The sequence below is a fragment of the Pangasianodon hypophthalmus genome, chromosome 25 (genome assembly GCF_027358585.1).
Source record: "Pangasianodon hypophthalmus isolate fPanHyp1 chromosome 25, fPanHyp1.pri, whole genome shotgun sequence".
NCBI lineage: Eukaryota > Metazoa > Chordata > Actinopteri > Siluriformes > Pangasiidae > Pangasianodon > Pangasianodon hypophthalmus.
Window position 1 is genome coordinate 13,893,977 of NC_069734.1, and position 6,124 is coordinate 13,900,100.

Consider the following 6,124-nt stretch of genomic DNA (forward strand, 5'->3'; position numbering starts at 1 on the left):
GTAACTTCTGTGCGTTTTAATTTAACAGTTTCAATTTACAAACTCAAGTAGGGAACAGTAACTTGCATATGAAAACATATACACTAGGAAATATACACATATACACATCAATATCATATATCAAGTCATATATCTATAGTTAGTGAACCTATGATTACTCAGACTCATAAGCTCCTTGTAGAAAAATCGGTATAAAAGAAGCAATAAACCAAACAACATTCAACCATTTAAATTCTTAAATATTTAAGGGGGGTTGACATAATACAATACAAACTCAAAAAAAAATGAATAGCATGTACTATAACTTGAAAGGAAGGGGACTTAGACATGACTTCATATAATTCATGAAGAGAATGACCATCCCTGGATAGATTTTTGTATGGATGATAATTTTTACAATCATGGATAATTTTTTTAAACAAAAAAATGATTGTACAATCATTTAAGGAGGGTTTATTGTTATGCCATTTGCCCATAATAATGATTAAGTTTACCATCTTTCTTGAGAGACTATTCAAATAAATCAAAACCTGAAATAAATCAAACATAGGATTGCAAGTCCCAGTGTTTAACCAGCTGTAAAAAAAAAAAAAAAACATGATTCTAAACTACATGTCCTTCATTTTTGGTGAAATAATTCCAGTATTTATTTAACATCATTTCATTATTAAAAATTTTAACTTTTGATAGTACTGTATATTAAAATAAGAAAATAACGTGTATTTTAAAACATTTCCAATTACTTTGTTGTTGCATTTTTTTATGACCAATATACACTTCGCCAATCTTCAACCCAGGCAATTTAACAGGCATATTTGAAAATGTAAGAGTACTTTACGTGGCCTGCACTCACACTGCACTTAACGTTCCGGACCTGAGCACACTTACGTTATTACGATGCGACTTTTTGTTTTGAAGAAAACAGGAAGAAAAGCGCTCTCGCACAACACAATTGACTAAATCATTGTAACGTTACTTAATTTGTGGCTTATTTGGAGTCATTTGTGGCGCGGTGAAACACGGTTCTCTCACATGCCTAATAGATTGCTAAATAGATTTATTACTTAGGCTACTCAGGCACGGTACATATCTCCTAGTATGAGTGCACCTTTAAATAATACGGTTTTATATTCAAACTGGGCGGTCTCCAATCTTTTTTAATGTAATTACGGCATATAAAAATTTTAATTAAGCTATCCAATTTCCATAAACAAATGTTTTATTTTCGTTTAGAAAATGTATCTTCATATCAATAAATAAAAAAAATCTTGTTAATAAAATATGATTTGCTGTGGTTATTTATGCTGTTCCTATCAGAGTTAATATAATTTTAAAGGGATCTATTAAGTCATAATTCCTCTCCTTGCTGTTGCACATCCATAAATATAGTAGTTGGGTAAATTTGTTTCTCATTCTCATCCAAACTCTGTGTTAGAAATGGATGAAGCTTAATATATTAGTAGATTAGTATATATTAGTATATGTTAGTAGATTATTAGTAGATTAGTATATATACCAGTAAGCCCGTCCCTTTCTGCTCTCCGATGATTTATAATTACACTATTTGTTATCACCCAGATGAGGATGGGTTCCCTTTTGAGTCTCGTTCCTCTCAAGGTTTCTACCTCATATTGTCTCAGGGAGTTTTTCCTTGCCACCATGGCCTTTTGCTTGCTCATTAGGGATACATTTATAAGTTTAAAATTTATATCCCGAATTTATATATTTCTGTAAAGCTGCTTTGTGACAATGGCCATTGTTAAAAGTGCTATACAAATAAAATTGAATTGAATATATTAATGTCTTAATGGAGGTGGTTTCTTACAATAAGCCTTGTGCTCTACTATATAAATATCTTAAAAGAAACAAGGTTAAATACATATCCTGTAAGTTAATTTATCAGTTTATCCAGTCAATTTGAAACTAAAGATGAAGGATTCTAACATGGATACTATTTGTACTTTTTATGGTTTTGCTGAAGAATAGAAAATCCCATCTGTTATGGCAATGCATTCATTGTTATTTTTGACAGGCCTGTGTTGCCTGTGTTCAGACCCCTTTTTATGCTGAATTTCTAAATTATAATTCTGCACTATGCGGGACCACCTCATAAGTCTTTGGTTCTGGTTATACATGTGAGACAAAAACACTAAAGGGTTATGGTCAGTGGTCAGATAGGGTACTAGAACCAACATAAACTTCAAATTGATGTAAGGCTAACAACAAAGCTAAGGCTTCTTTCTCAATTGTCGAGTACTACTGTTTATTGAACTTATAGGAGAAATAATATACTGGATGATCAATTCCCATGTTATCCTCTTGAATCAACACAGCCCCTGCACCAAGGGCACTAACATCCACCTCCAGCTTAAAGGGTTTTAAAAAGTCTGGGGCTCCAAGGATAGGTGCATTACAAAGCAAAGTCTTAACACTATCGAAGGCATGCTGGCAAGACTGAGACCACACAAAAGAAACAGAAGAAATGAGAAGAGATGTAAGAGGAGCCACCACTGCCAAAACGTTTATACAAAAACTGTGGTAGTACCCTGCCACACCAGGAAAATGTCTCAGCTCCTGCCTAGTGGAAGGAATTGGGAAGCTTTTAATGGCCTGGAGCTTTTTTTTCACAGGACACACTTGTCCCTGAGCTACTTGTTTTTCCTAGGTAGGTTATTGTGGCTTTAGCGAACTCACATTTTGCCAGGTTTACAGTCAAAGAGGCTTTCATCAGTCTCTCAAAGACTGTGCGTAAGGACTCTACGTGACTGGGCCAGTCCAAGGAATAAACCACCAAATCATCTAGATATGCACTACAATTAGACACATCAGCCAAAATTATGCTGATCAACCTTTGAAACGTACCTAGGGCATTTTTCAAGCCAATGAGATTTCTGAAGCACAGGGAGTTAATGGAGCTTGCAAATAGCCCTTAAGGAAGTCTAATTTGGTCACAAACTGTCATTAATCACCTGTCTGTACCGAATCTATAGGTAGAATCAGGTTTTTGGAACAAGTAAACATGGTGAACTCCAAGGACTTTTTTGCTAAGCCATGTTCCAACGAATAATCTACTTCTCATCACAGCTCTGAGAGAACATCACCACACAAGTTCGGAAAATCCTTTAATAATCTAGAAATGTCTTCTTTCTGCTCCTCTGACAAATGAGCTAATAATGATGACAAGGCTGATAACAACTCAGAATTTGACAACCTAGCACAGGGTTGAGATATACTAAGTCAAGTTCTTCTAGCTCAAACCATTTGGCTTGGGATTTTATGAATGCATCTTTGTTTTTCTCAATAAATAATGCATCTAATTCTGTTTGTAGAGTATGCATTTCTTTCCTCTGTTATTCTGAAGGATTTAGTGAGCTTAATATAGAATTATATGCCTTCCCCTCTACCAGTGTCGGTAGGGGTGCCAAATTTCAATGCTGGGAGCAGAAGCGTCCCCGGGCCGTGCACTCGACATTCAGGGGGGTACTCAAGGGGGGGTATACATCAGACCTTGGTGGAATTGGGCAGTGTGCAGACCTTGATCCACCAAAGCCTGATTCAAGATGAGGCTTTGAATGGGTGCTCGGAGGTGAAGGTGAGGTGTATATGTATGTATGTAACAATATGTTCACACACATTCAATTCAATTTTTGTTTTCAATTCAATTTGTATAGCGCTTTTAACATTGGACATTGTCACAAAGCAGCTTTACAGAAATATATAAATTCAGGACAAACATTTTAAATATATAAATTTATCCCTAATGAGCAAGCCAGAGGTGACTGTGGCAAGGAAATACTCCCTGAGGTGATATGAGGAAGAAACTTTGAGAGGAACCAGACTCAAAAGGGAACCCATTCTCATCTGGGTGACAATGGATAGTGCAACTATAATAATTCCCTTCTATAACTGCGTACTACATGGTCAAAAGTGCAATTAACCAGGAAACCAGTGTAACAAGGAAATTCATTATAGTTTTCACATGAAGTCTATTTTGTTGAAGTTATCAAACTGTTCACTGCACTTGAGTGGGCTGCACAGAGCCCTGACCTCAACCCCACTGAACACCTTTGGGATGAATTGGAATGATGGCTGTGCACCAGGCCTTCTTGCCCGACAACAGTGCCCGACCTTTTTACTCTCTTATGGCTGAATGAGCACAAATCCTCACAGCCATTTACCAAATTCTAGCCTTCCCAGAAAGTTATAGCTGCTGTTACAGCATCAAAGGGCAAAGAACTCAATATGAACGCCCATGGAATTGGAATGGGTGCCCACATACTCGGGTGCCCACATACTTTTGGCCATATAGTGTAACTCCTATAAAATGAATTTATTGTAAGAAAAAATATTGAGGGAGATATCAAAGTCAACTGAACTTGTAAAAACGACAGAACGCCATTCCCACAAATAATTTGTAGAGATGTAACTTAAATTGTTCGGCTTGTGTTCCGTTCACTTGTATGGGAATGGGTGGGGTTTAAACAATGTTCTGCGGCCAGCCACTAGAGGGCCTCAAACATTTTGGCTTCACATTTCCACTCCCGTTTTGGAACATTCCACCCCCATGCCAACAGAGGGCACTTTTCTCTGAATTCTAAGAAAACTTCTTTGGTTGTCATGCTCATTTCCTGTCCTCATAGAATGTGGATGCACACACATGCAGAGTGGAAACCTTTGTTATTACTCGTGTAACTTTTGAGCTGTTGTATTCTGTCTTGATCTTTGTGTATGACCCTTGCATCTTGTCTTGGTTTTTTCCTGTTTGGTTCTCCCTCTTGCTTTTAGTAATATGGCTATGTTCTGAGCTGTGTACTGATCTTTGCCTGGCCCACTGACTCTTTCGGAATTGCCCTTTGTACTAGTCTGCTCTGAGATTTATCTGCGTTTGACCCCGTCATGTTTATTATTTATGATTTTGGATTGTGGATACTGATTGTGGATACAATTATTTATTTGTAGCACAATTATTTATGACAGCAATCAATCAAATTCAGGACTTGGACAATTCAGGAATTCAAAACAGGACTTGAAAAATTCTCAAAATTCATCAACAACATATTCTAATATTGTATGAACACAGCAGACTAAGTAAAATTGACTACATATTAAGATGTTGGTCTGAGTAACATTCTGTAATTCATCATTTACAACAGTGTCAAATAACATGGTTTAGAAAATCAATGTTCTTCAAATCCACTTTTTCCAAATTCATATCCAGATCCATCTTTTTTGAAATTCAACTTGAACAGATTAAGTAATAATTACTGTACAAACCACCACTAATACGTAATATTTTGCAATTTATTTATTGCAGTAGCAGCATAACAGGACTTCCAAAAAAAATAATAATAATAATAATCAATATTTAAAATATGTACACACTACACTAAGTAAAAATGGTACACTCAGTGGTAGTCCTAAGTAACATTCTATATCTCCCAGTCAACCTTGTTCTCTTGCATGTGAGGATGACAATGCATAATTTAACCATATTTGTAGAGTATATGTATATATGCATCATAAATATGTGTAATATATCAGTCAATTTTATAATCTTATGACAAAAACTAGCCAATGCTTGAATGTCATTTTTCCTAGCTTGGGATTTTTGGGGTCAAGCGGGTCAGAGGTTCAAGCTACAGCACTGCCAAGCTGCTACTGTTGGCAGGCTCCAGGGGCGCTGTATTACGGCTTACACTGCCTGCTGACCCCAACTTCCTAAGAAGCTGGGATATGCAAAGAAAGGAATTGTACTGTAATGTACATGTGACAAATAAAGGATTTCTTTCTTTCACTGCAAGGTCCTAGTAACATAGGTTTTAACTTTCACTTAGGTGAGAAATTAAATGCTACTAAGTTTAACTCCCAATTTACCTGATGTCCTTTGTGACATTTGTGACAAAGGACATCAAAGTGACATTTGTCTTTAATAAAGGGTGTTATTAGATGATGAGAATGAGAGAAAATGAACCTGTGTCAGTGGGTGTATTCTCTGCAGGTCTCTTGTGCAAAAAACACATCAAAATATGGGTTACACCCTCTCGATTTGAGTGGACAGATCAAACACCTTTGTTTGGCGAAATGTTTTTGACAAACTCAGAAAAACCAACAGTGTGTGTGGGGC